A 13,664-nucleotide genomic window follows, 5' to 3' on the forward strand; every position below is an offset into this window, starting at 1 on the left:
AGAGGGGCAAACACATTACCCATCCTCTTCCCAACCTCTCTGCAGAGGGTAATGCCACCATCACCACTAGTCTTGCAGAGTTCTTGGGCTCATTGTGAGAGGCCACCCATTGTATTTAGTCTCTGTACAGGGGGTGAAGGAGTGAGAGGGATTCTGTAATGGGTTTGGGAAAGCTCTATGCTAACCTCAGGTATAATCCCTGTCCTCAGCTTTACTAAACTTCTAGATTTACTAAATCTCTTTATGAACACAAGTTTGTTAACAATCCTTGAACCAATTGTGAATACTGCCAGTAACCAGACTTTACTCCCCACCCACTGCCAGCCTACTGGTTTTATAGAAGCCCCCACCTGTTCCATCACAAGTGAGCTTCTGGCTAATCAAGGCTCACTCATTTGCCACTTAATTAGCTGTTTGGGCCCACCTGGCCTAATTCAGTTCTTTCAGGGCCAGTGTGGGGAGTAAACATCTATCATAGGTGTCTTATATAATCTGGTATTGTTCTAGTCCTAAAAATCTTTGTATGGGGTATGTAGAAAGGGTTATAAATATATGCTAGAAGTATATTCTTAAATGGTGTTTGACAAGCAATGTATAAGTCCAATTTGCCCTAGAAGACAAAGGAGTGTGTGTTTGCTTGTCTAACCAGACTGGTCATCAGGCAGAGACAATGAAGGCACATTTACTTGCTAGGTAAACAAAACTATCAGGAAAGCAAGTGGGGAAAGGTATCCATGGGGGATGGGGGTTGAATAACCAGGAAGCCTTCCTGTCTCCTGAAGCAGGGTCAATGAACTTTGGGAAGATATAAGGAGAGAGAAAAGGCCATTTTGGCATCCTTTATCTGAAGAAACAAAGGAATAAATACTCTGAGATCTGTGAATGGTCCTGGCCACAGAGTCTGTTCAGCTGTGCTGAGAAAGAGACCTAGTGGAAAACTCTTCTTAGAACAAGAGACTCTAATCTGTTAAATCAGGCTTTTGTCTTAAAAGTGTATTTTTACTTTTGTTTGCTTGTAACCCTGTCTATCTTTATCCTTATACTCAGTATCACTTCATCTGATGTCCTTTTGTTAAATACATTTGTTTTACTTTTGCTACAAAAAATTAAGTGCACTGATTGAAGGGAAGGGTGTGTTAAGCTAACAGGCTGTGGTGTATTGTCTCGTTAAAGGAGCAACAAACAACTTCTGTGAGTGCTCATAAGGGGGCTGGGCAGTGCAGGGAGACATCTCTGGGGATTTCTGGAGTTTAGGTTCACTCTTTGTTTCCTACAAGGCAAGATTTGGACTGGCAGAATCCTGAAGAGTTTGCTGGTAAGGCTGACAAGCTGGTGTGTCAGGGAGTTGTCACACAGCTTAGCAGTAGCAAATCTTTCACTGGCTGAGAGGGATAACACAGTAACTCACAATTCTGGGAAACCCCAGCAGATTGTCACAATTCTCTGTCATCTTCATGGGTCACCTTTGTATATAGCTGACCAGTGGCAGATGAAGCACGAACGGAGGAAAAAGACTGCTGGTGAAAGAAGTCAAGTTCTGGGGTGGCTGTTGGTGATGAAGAACTTTTGAAACAGTGTCTTCTCCTCCACCAGCCACAAAGTCATGACTAGTGGAACCCTTTCCTTTCAGGTAATGGGCATCTTGGGGAATCTAGATTCCCTCTGTTCAGGAACAAAGCTGAATGTTTCTCTTTATGAGCAGTTTTTCTATCTATTTAACAGACAGGTTATGTAGCTCTGGACTGCACTGGTTACCTGTGTGATATCTGCCCCTTCAGTCAGGGATCTGCTAATTGAATTTTGACAAGTCTCACAGTATTGATGTTCTGGAGGAGTTGGAAGAAACGTGGGTTGTGACTTGGATCTAGCGGTATTCAGAATAGAAATGTTCACACTTTACCCCCTTTCCGCACATGTCTGGTTCAAGGGGTGGGTGAACAAGGCCATTGTCCTGGGTGCCAACTTCCAGGAAGCGCCATACCTTTGTACTGCTGAGCTTCCCCCCCCCCCTCCCCCAACACTTTGCTCTGATTGGCCAGCTTCTCTGTTTTGGTTTTTCTTGCTCTACTGCTCAGGTTGGAAGTGCTGAAAATGTTTTCCACTCTGGCTGGCAAAACAACTAGGGCTGCTCCGGTTGATAGGATTTCCTTTATTGTTAGTTTCATTAACAACAAACATAAACCTCTGCCCGAGCTTTCACCTGAATTGGGCTATCTCCCTCTGTTTGTTTACCTAGTTCCTTCTTGATGCAAACAGACTGAATCTGTCACGCTCCTGGGTTGGAGTCTCGACTGATCTATCTATCAAGGTGAGTCAGCAGAATAGCTCTGTGACTGTGAAGGGACATAGAACCTGACACCTTGTCACATTTCCTATGAGATGGTAAAGTACCATCCTCCCTCAAACATGCAGTTCTTATGACCGCATTTGCTCTGTCTCTATCTTTCCTGTTCTGAGAAGGTTGAAATGAGACATCCCTGGTTTTATCTAGCATCCTCTGAAATCTGTAAGTTTGGGCATGGTACATAGACTGCACTGGGCTCATTCTTGATTGCCAGGAGGAGGAGATCATTGACCAAAGGTCAGGTTTGCCTGCAGCCCAAGAGCACACCCACTAGACTGAGCCCCTCCCTTGTGCCCAGTGCCCCACCAGTAAGAGCTCTGATCAACATTGTGGGAGATACAGGTTCAAATCCCCATTCTGCCTGACATAAAGCATGGATTTGAACCCAGGTCTCCTACATATCTGATGGGGCCCAAACCAGCAGGCTATTGCCACTTCTCTCAATTTCTCCTCTTGAAGCTGATCAGCTTTGTATAAAAATACTTAAATATTCATTGGAGCATGGACTGGAACCTGGGGCTAACAGGTGTGCGTACTAACCACTAGACTATCGAGTCACTCTCTCTGGCCCTATGAATAGTCAATTATTTTATACGAAATGTAACAGCTTGAAGAGGAGAGATTTGAGAGAAACCGCACCAGGGTTTAAGGGGGTCATGACCACTCCTTGCTCCTTTGTGAGAAGGAACTAACCTAGCAAAGGCACCTATTTCCAGGAGAGGGTTCATGGCTGTGAATCCTGAGCAGAGATGAGCACCTCCCTTTGGCCTGGACTTAGGATCTACGTCTCTGAGAGGGAAGAGTCACACTCCTCTCTCCTCAGCGTTTCCTTCTGGCTAGCTTAGGAAGCTTCCCTAAGCTCGGCATGCTGGCTCCTGGGAATTCCTTTTTTTTCAGATACCCAACTCCCACCTTGCATTGTATGAGGAGCCTAGGTGTCTCACTTGGGGTTGTTAATTCCACTAGAAGGCAGGACACCTGAGTCCCCATTGTGAATCTAGCCCTTAGAGTTTCAGTTCTCTGTCTGGAAAATGGAAATCATCCTTCCTCTTCCTCACCATTTGTGTAGGTAACAAGAAGGGTTTCTTTAGGTGTGTTAGCAACAAGAAAAAGTTTCGGGAAAGTGTGGGACCCTTAATGAATGGGGGAGGCAAGCTTGTGACAAATGATGTGGAAAAAGCTGAAGTACTCAATGCTTTTTTTTGCCTCGGTTTTCACAGACAAGGTGAGCTCCCACACTGCTGTCCTGAGCAACACAGTATGGGGAGGAAATGAGCAACCCTCAGTGGTGAAAGAACAGGTTAAGGACTATTTAGAAAAGCTGGACATGCACAAGTTGATGGGTCCAGATCTAACGCATCCAAGGGTGCTGAGGGAATTGGCTGATGTGATTGCTGACCATTGGTCATTATCTTTGAAAACTTGTGGTGATTGGGTGAGGTCCTGGATAATTAGAAAAAAAGGCAAATATAGTGCCCATTTTTAAAAAAGGGAAGGAGGAGAATCTGGGGAACTACATACTGGTCAGCCTCACCTCGGGCCGTGAAAAAATCATGGAGCAGGTCCTCAAAGAAACCATTTTGAAGCACTTGGAAGAGAGAAAGGTGATCAGGAACAAGCAACATGGATTCACCAAGAGCAAGTCATGCCTGACCAACCTGATTGCCTTCTGTGATGAGATAACTGGCTCTGTGGAAAGCGGTGGACATGATATATCTTGACTTTAGCAAAGCTTTCGATACGGTCTCCCACAGCATTCTTGCCAACAAGTTAAAAAAGTATGGATTGGATGAATGGACTATAAGGTGGATAGAAAGCTAGCTAGATAGTCGGGCTCAACTGGTAGGGATCAAGGGCTCGATGCCTAGTTGGCAGCTGGTATCAAGCAGAGTGCCCCAGGGGTCAGTCTTGGGGCTGATTTTGTTCTACATCTTTCTTAATGATCTGGATGATATAATGCCTTACTCTTTTCCCAGTAGTTAATTAGTTTGCACTGGGAATGCACCTTTTTCCCCCCACCCGCCTTTTCTTCTGTTATTAACTTTTTATTGAACTTCCAAGCCTAGAAGCCAGCAATCCACTAAATATCAATATATTGTATAAGGAGGAGGTAAAAGCAACACATCCAATAATGGACATGTAAATATTATCTGACTCAGAGGCAGGGTCTGATCAAGACCTTGTGTCATTAATGAGACTAATGAAAGTAATTTTGATGAAGTTACGAGCACATTGTAACTTCAATGGAAATGTATGGGTTTGAATAAAGAATTGTTTATTATTGTATACCTCTGTGGGATACTGACTTTTGCCGCCCCACCCCCCTTCCTCCAAATCCAAGCAGCACTATATATAAAGAGAGGATTAAAAGGTGTCTCTGACATATTCCAATGTAGGGCGGTTGGTTTCCTCTTTTTGCCTTCATTGCTTTGAATTCAGCACCGAGCACCTGTTTAAAACAACAGGAAGGTCACAAAGGGTTTTGTCGCTCACACTCGTATTTTTAGCCTGGTGGGAGCTCACACCCTTGCCACGCAGGCATCCATGTTGAAAAGAAGGCCAGCCGTGGTGTTAAACAGCACTTCATTATGCTGGTTGGTAGTTTTATGTGAACTGCGTAGTCTCCTGGAACAAAAGTTAATCTTAAAATCCCACTGCTAATATTGCCATAATCTAACCCATGCTAGTAATGGGGAGAGCCTCAATTGAGGATAACCGTGAAGTAAGCCACTGTTCTGCTTTTCATCCAGAGATACGGCTATTTATATTTCCCACAGAAGGGAAACCACATTGTCAGAGAACACTTGCAGGAAATAACAGGGATAGTGATGTACAGGCTCAGCTTTTCGAAAGCGCTGATAAAAAGGCATAGGCTGTGTAGTGCACCCTGAGCGATAATGCAAGGCTGTGGGATGCAAAGTAAGAGAGGGATGAATGTGTTACGGGTAGAACAAAGGGAAAGCAACCTAGAGAAGGTGACTCTGACTTAGTGATTTCTTCCAGCTACACTCACTGCTGAAACATAGAAAACTGTGTCCTGACCATATGGGTACGACAGAGTAAACACTGGGATACCTCCATTGTTATCCTGTTGCAATGAAGCCAGAGGAGAAGAATGATCTGAACTTAGGCTGGAGTCAGGCTGCCCTCCCCCCACCCCCAGGCATGCTCCCACAAGTGGGAGGGGCTGGGGGAGGGAAGAGCTCAGCTAGGTCTTCAACCCCCAGTTCCCCAGGGGGGCCACTCATCCTCCCCTGGCCAAAGAAAAGCCTCTGCCAGGGAAAACCAGCCACACTGCTTTGGATCCCGCAGCGGATTGCTCTTGCTGGTGCACTGGCTGCCTCTGTTGTGATGCTGGGGTGATTTCAGCCAGCCTTCACTGGGAGCCTGAGGCTGCTGGGGTACCCAGCCTGGCATGGTGGGGCTCCGGGGGCACATGTAATTGCAGCGGGCTCCTCTGCTGCCTCCGTGCAGCAGCTGCAGATCAGTAATTGAGAGAGACCGTTCCCTCCGGAATGCAGAGGTATAGATACCTCTCCCCTTCCCCGGGTGCACAGGTGGATCAGTGCCTGGCCTGGCCACATCCTGTTTCCCACTCAAGTAAGTCCCACTTTCCCTTCCCTTGTAATCGGTGTTTCTGAAACTGGGAGTCACCAGGCTATTATAGGGGGTTTGTGAGTAGGGTTACTACATCTGGGTTTTCCCAGACATGACCACTTTTTTTGTCCTCTGCCTGGGTGGATTTTTTGAAATATGAAAAAATGTCCATGATTTTTCCTTGCCTTCAGAGCTGGACGCCTGGACAGTGGCAGCTGCTTGCCAGGCGCCCAGCTCTGAAGGAAGCGCCGCTGCCAGGAGCAACACTGGAGGAAGGATGGCAATCCCAGATGCTGCTGTCTGGCTGCCCACCTCCGAAGGCAAGGAAACATCATGGACATTTTTTTTTTTTTTTTTTAATATTTCAAAAATCTGCCCAGACAGAGATCAGAGGACCAAAAAAGAGGTGATATCCCTGAAAACCCAAATGTATGGTAACCTTATCAAAACTGCACCCCTCGCATTGTGTCCAGATATTTAATTTGTATATAGTTGTGTATAAACCACAATCCTTGGACAATGTTATGATTATTACCACCAATTTGGACAATGTTATAATTATTGCCACAGTCACTAAATGTCGACATATTTAGTCCTGAAAACTGTTGCTTTACACATTTTTAAAAGGTTTCAGTGCCTTTGATGGCAGGGATAATAATGACATGCTTCATTCAGTGCTTGTATGAGTATGTACAGTAATTTGCAATCACTTTTTTGGGGGGGGGGGGGCCGAGGGAAGGGAGGAGATTTCATCACAGCCTAAAATATTTTCAAAGGGGGCGGGAACAAAAAAAGTTTGACAACCCCTGCCCTTGTGAGTGGAGGAGTCCCATTGTACTTGTACCAAAGCTGAATGGATCAACTAATTTTCCCATCAATTTCTGGAAAATAAATGAGCTATCACAATTCAACACATATCCTAGGTCTAGAGTGGACAAGTTTCTGGAGAGATTAGTGGCCACCAAATATCTCCCCTTTGTCAGGGCAAGAGTGGTATTGGCAGATTTCTCTTGTGACTCTGGTGGCAAAGGAGATCTTTTGGCCACTATCAATTCAAGATCATATTATTTTGGTATTCATGTATCCACAGCCACCTTCTGATACCTGATGGATGGAGTACTTCACCATTATGGGAATGTGCCCAGTGTACGTCGATGATATTGTCATATACAGCTATAATTGGCACGACATTCCAAGGCATGTTACTGCTGTCTTGCAGACCGTCAAGGAGGTGGGACTAACTGCCAACTAGGAAATGATTTATCTGGGCTATAGGCTGATGGGGAGGAGGTGGAATGTTATGGCCACTGGTTGTAAAGTTCAAGTCTTAGCACAATGCCCTATCCGAGCCACAAACAAAGAAGTGCAGCACTTCCTGGGCCTGGCCAGCTACTGTAGAAGCTTTGTGCCAAACTTTGCCACAATTATGGTGCTGCTGATGGACCTAGTGAAAGACACAATTCCAAAGAAAAATTCAGTGGCCTGAGGTGTGTGAATAAGGCTTCAGAACTCTGAAGGACTAGCAAAGTTGGGAGCCAGTCCCCTTTCTCTGGGATCTTTCAGGGCAATTTATCTTGCAGACTGACACCTCGGATGTATGACTTAGGGCCATGATTCCCCAGGACTTTGACGAAGAAGAACACCTTGTCCTCTACCTTAGTAGGAAGCTGTTCACCCAAAAGAATACCCTACTCTGTGACTGAGAAGGAGGCCCTGGTGGTGAAGTGGGCTGTAGATGCCTCATTGGGAAATCCTTTGCTCTATGTGACAGACCATGCACCACTGGCTTAAATCAGTGGAAGACGCTAACCCTAGGATTACATGATGGTACGTCTCTCTGCAACCCTACAGTTTCATGTATAGCTGTGGCTGGCTAATGCTTTGGTCGACAGCCTAGGCAAAATAAGATGGAAGAGATCACAAATTAAACTGAAACTGGATTAGACAATGACGACAGGGAAAGCACTGAGGAAGACTGGATGCAAACACGGAAAAAGAAAAGGGTAGATTCTCTAGAACCAGAAAAGGGACCAGCAAATAGGAGGGCAGGAATGGGAAATGAGCAGAATTGCATAATAGTAGAATCCATAGGCAAGGACATAGGGATCAGGGATATCAACTCCCTGAGGGTAGCAGAGAGGATCAAAAGAAGTGCTGGAGATCTAGCAAGGGCTAAGAGACTACTTTGTGGAGACTTGTTAGTGAAATGTAAAAACAAAGAACAAGTGGGGAAACTCCCTAAGACAAAAATGCTAGGTAATATAAAAAAATAAGCTGTCAGCTACCAAAATTCTTCACTGTAACAGGAGGGCTAGTATACGGTGTGCACCAACTGAGATGTCAGAAGAGGAAATAGAGCAAGGAAGAGATGAGGATAAGGTGATAACTGCTAAGAGGCAATAATATGTCCTGGTAATATTTAAGGGAAGGGAGCTATCCGACAGTAACGTTAGGGTATCAGATATTCTGGACAGAGCCCTATATTCCTCCTGTGAGAGTCTACAGCATCCAAAGATTTGATCGTGTAGCAGATCATTTCAAAGGAAAAGTAAGTTTGCAGTAAGAGTGGCGGTGAACAGTTATATGAGAATTGTGAGGAAGGGACAGAACAAGAATGTTGCAAGTGTGGAGGGAAATGCAGCTCAGCATATGGAAGGTGTACTGAGGAAAAGCAAGTTAGAGAATTACCCCCCCCCCCCCAATTACTAATAACATCTCATATGCAGAAGCTGCTAGGGGATAACTAAAAGAAGAAAAAAGAAAACTGGGGGAAAGCAAATAGCCAGCTATAAATTAATGGGAAGGAAGTAACCAGTAACATTGGGGTAAAAGGATATGACATACTACTTACAGAAGCAGATTCATTGTGTTGATGATAGAAGTAATAAATTGTATGTCTCAAACAGGAAAGAAAACCGAGACTGTGAGAATCATAATGAAAGCTGCTGAAAAGTACCTATAGATTAGCAACCAATCAGTGGAATGACTTCATACTTTCCTAACGAAGAAATATTGAAGGTTAAAAGAACGGCGGTGTCTATTTTCAGCAGGAGTGCCCATAGACGAATAGTGCATGGGCAGGAATTAAAGAAAATATTCTTGATGTGAAGCCTGATATAATATGCACATAAGAGACTTGGCTAATAGAAAAACTAGATTACAAAATCTCAGCATATGGTGTATATATAGACATGCTAGAGAAATAGGACAGAGTGGGGGTATCTGTACCTTTGTTAAGAAGAACCTGAACTATCTTGAAGTAGAGGTTAAAAAGCTAAACATCGAGTATCATGATATTGAGATACTGACACAAAATAATTCTGTCTCTCTAAAACTTGATACTGTTTATAATCCATGCATGTAACTAGAGGTTATGGATCAGAAAGCATTAACTGCAGATGCCACATGCCTATTGATGATCTGCAGTGATCAGAATAATCGCAAAAGATTGTGCAACGTTTAGAAAAATGATAAAAATGGAAAATGTTTAGAGCAATTCTTTGAAGAGAATAATTTAGTAATATTAAACAATGGAGCAGCTACCAGATTCAGTACAGATGACAGAAGCCTCTCATGCCTGGATCTGGGAATAGCTTCTGGCACCATAGCAAGTAGATACAGCTGGGAAATTTACAGAAAGGAGGGAATGGGTAGTGACCACTTCCTGCCTAGAATTACTTCTCAAGTAAAAGGAAATACTGAAGATGAGGATAATATCCCTGCTTGGAATCTAATGCATGTGTGTGTGAGATTGAGCAAATATACGGACATTACTTAAAAAATAGGCAAAATGGTGCTACAAGGAATGTGCAATGTTAATTAGAGAATGGAATTAGGCATATAAAACAACAAAAAGTTCCTTAAATAGCAAGGACTTAATGAACTAGAAGAAAAGTAAGGGAGTTGCCCAAAGGGCTATAACAAGGGAAAAAGAGAAAACTGGAGAACTGCAGGACACCAGAGGCATAGAAACAAATTAGGAAAATGAATGGAATAAAGAGTAAGAGCCATATAATATCAAGTTGTGTGGTTGAAGGGCATGGAGTAATAATCTCCAACAACAAAAAAGTGGAAATTCTAGCCACCATGTATCAAAAAGTTTGTAACAAAGGCGAACTGAGGATAGAAATTAGGGTGAGGAAAAGAACATTCATTAAAGATAATTATGAGGTTATGTGTTATGGAGAGCGGGATTATTTCATAAAGTGGCCTCCATACGTATTATAGGAAGAAGGTTCAGATGGATAAGGGACTTCTTAAGCAAAAGAACTATATAAGTCCGAATAGGGAAAACTTTTTTCAATGTATCTTCAATTACAAATGGAACTCCACAGGGGAGTATAGGTGGCCCTACCCTCGTTAACATCATGATAAATGACCTCCCTAACCGTACAGGAATGGGGATCACATTATTTTTGGATGACAGTGCCATGTGGAGCAAAAGCAGAAACGATGAAAGCACCGCCAGAAGAATCAATGATGCACTTAAGAGAAGTGCAGAATGGGGAAACAAATGAGGCTTCAAATTCTCCATAGATAAAACTAAGGGAATGATCTTCACAACAAGGGAAATCCAAAAAAGATGTAAAATTGTATCTATAGGGCCAACAGATAAATATAATGAAAAATTACAATTTTTGTATGTGTGCTATTTAATAACAAGCTGACTTGGAGGGACTATACTGAAGATAAGTGCAAAGGTAGAATTATCTTACTCAAAAGTATCTCCGGAACATTCTCGAGAATGGATAAGAAAACAGTAGCGAGCGATTACGGAGTATGGATGCCAGGCCTTTAAGTCAGCAGAGAATACAAATCTAAGAAAACTAGACTATATCCAAGCACAGGCATTGTGTATCGCATGTGGTGCCTTCATTACTATACCTCTGTGTGTACTACAGATGACAGGCAGGAAAATGCCTGTTATTCTTACAATGAAGCTCCTAGATTTAACTTTTGGGACCAAAACACTAGGTAATAGCGAAGATGACAACACGAAGCTAATACATAATGATGGTTGGGGGTTAAGTGAAGGCCAGGGTAGGACAAAAACTAAAATCCCCTATGTAAGTGGAGTATAAAAGTGGATAAAGGAACCTAATGAAAGGAAGGGATTGAAAGACCAAAATCTAGAGCTAGAGCAAAATACTCTTATCACTGGAAAACCATTCCCCTAAAGATAGACATGGAATTACATAATGAAATAAGAGGATTAGTATGATAAATATACAAGATATAATAAACCAATACACTATGATAAGTGTGGACACTATTGGCATATATATACATACAGATGGCTCCAAAGATGAACAGGAAGAGTGGGAACAGCTTTCCCTGTGCCCTCATTAGGACTCAAGAAACCATAAGGCTAACTAACTTTGTATCTATCATTACGGCCAAGCTAGCAGGGAGTATGCTAGCAATAAATTGGACTTTAGATGTGCGGCCAACCGGCATGGCCATCCTGTCTGTTTCCTTATCAGGGCTGCAGGCAATTTGAAATGGTGAGTCTGACAGCAGAAAAGATATTCTTAATGAAATATTCCTGCTAACAACTGAACTGGTACAATTGTAATAGCATGGATCCCGGTGCATGTAGGGATAGCAGGCCATGAATTGGCAGGCAAAAAGTAGTATTAATCATGAACAAGTTGATCTAGGAACCCCCTTAAGCAAACTGGAATTTAAACAGCTAATAAAAAATGAACTAAGGAAGGAATGGTAGGAATGAAGGGGGAGATGTTCCAAGAAGTATGCCCAACAGTTGAAAATGCTGATATAATACAAGGCCCTAAGAGGAAGAGCGAAGAGAATCTATTTAGAATTCTACCAGGGCATTGTGGATTAAATAACAATTTATTTCTAATTAGCATGCACAGAGATGGATTATGTATAACATGTAAATTCCAGAAAATGGTAGATCATATCCTTTGGGATTGTAAAGACTGTACCAGTGAAAGGAGGTGTTTATATAGAACACTCTGAAGTCTTAAAAGGTATCCTATCCTATCTCCTAGAACTGGAAGGGACCTTGAAAGGTCATTGAGTCCAGCCCCCTGCCTTCACTAGCAGGAGAAAGTACTGATTTTTGCCCCATATCCCTAAGTGGCCCCCTCAAGGATTGAACTCACAACCCTGGGTTTAGCAGGCCAATGCTCAAACCACTGAGCTATTCCTCCCCATGTCTATATTGAAATTAAAAACCTGCGGCTGGACCATGCCAGCCGACTTGGGCTCACAGGACTCGGACTAAGGGGCTGTTTAATTGCGGTATAGATGTTCGAGTTCAGGCTAGATCCTGAGCTCTGGGACCTTCCCCACCACAGAGTCCCAGAACTAGGGCACCAGCCTGAGCCTGAAAGTCTACACTGCAATTAAACAATACTTAGCCTGAGTCCATTAGCCCGAGATAGCTGGCATAGGTCAGCTGCAGGCATCTAATCGCAATGTAAACATACCTAAAGTAACAAAAATTTCCTTGCCTCATCTATCATGAATACAAGGAAAATGGGGCCCAATTAAAAAAGCTCTTCTGCAATTCTTTAAGAATACCAGGAAAGGTGCAAGACTCTAACTAATAAACAAGATACCTCATGGAGGTAAGAACCATTTACTCCTCTAGGCACTGGGGCTCAAAGGAGAGAGATGGTGTCCCTGATCCATAGCCTGTCTGGGAGCTTTCCCTATCCCTGGATCCTAACCTCCATTTAAAGACATCTTTATCATCATGCTGTTCTTGTTTGACTCCTAGGAAGAGCATCCCCAGAGTGTCCTTGATCCTGGACACTTGTTTCCTGCAGGACATTCCAGCCACCTTGTGTGACAAAGTGGGAATTTTCTGTAAAATTTTGATGAATCTTATGTGTGCCTCAGTTCTCTCAATATTTTGCATGGCTACCCAGTGGGGGGAAAAGGACTAAGTTTGCTCTGATGGCTAAGCATAGGTGTGTGTGTGTCACCTCGCTGTCTCTGGCTGAACATCTGTCATTAAAAAGGACAGGATGAAGCCAACCCCATGTCAGTGGAAAATCTGAGAAGACGACAATGGAAAACCCAATCACCAGGACATAATCTCCTAGCAACCAACGACCCAGGGGAAGATGGAGTTCTCCATCTCAGCAGGGAAGCTGAGCAAAGACCCCAGCTCGAGAACAAAGGACTAGAGAGGTGTGTGGTGGAGGGTAAGTGTTTGGCTTCTGGAGGAAGCAGGGCTCTCTCACCTGGGAACTAAGGCGGTGAGTTAGAAAGAGACACACATAGACCATGAATATGGGGTTCATTACAGCTTGCCTGGGCCCTGCACTAGCCAGAATGAACTGTGCTTTAACCTTCATTTCTCTATGCTAACCCAAGGCTATCCTATGCTGTATTTCAGCTGACTAATTAACCCTGCTGTTTTCAAAACACTGCCTGAGCGTCATTGTAAATATTCGATGAGGTGATTTGTACCCTCTTCAGGGATTAGTCTCTAGCAGGGGTCTATCTGAGACATACCAGGGTACAATCCAGCCCACTGAGTAGCAGGGTCGCCCCTGCCCTGTAACCTGGGTGCCCATTAAAATGCCTTACAGCTGTAGCCTCCAACCTGGACTGTTCACAAACACGCCCAGCTATGTCTCTCTGTGTGTGGCAGCCAGCCAGCCATACTTTGGCTCTTACCAGCCTTGATTTATGCTTCAGGGTGATCCCCAGTCCCAGATCTTCTCCCAGAACTGTATGTCCT

At 43.6% G+C, this 13,664-nt stretch overlaps 1 long non-coding RNA gene across 1 annotated transcript; it reads left to right on the forward strand.

Annotated features, from left to right (window-relative positions):
* Positions 1-1,222: 1,222 nt before the first annotated feature.
* LOC135982563 (uncharacterized) lies at positions 1,223-11,566 on the forward strand. Its single transcript, XR_010599975.1, has 3 exons — positions 1,223-1,315; positions 2,237-2,308; positions 8,848-11,566. It is a non-coding gene; the product is annotated as an uncharacterized LOC135982563 (long non-coding RNA).
* The last annotated feature ends 2,098 nt before the right edge of the window (positions 11,567-13,664 follow it).

This window comes from Chrysemys picta, chromosome 3 (genome assembly GCF_011386835.1).
Source record: "Chrysemys picta bellii isolate R12L10 chromosome 3, ASM1138683v2, whole genome shotgun sequence".
Classification (NCBI taxonomy): Eukaryota; Metazoa; Chordata; order Testudines; family Emydidae; genus Chrysemys; species Chrysemys picta.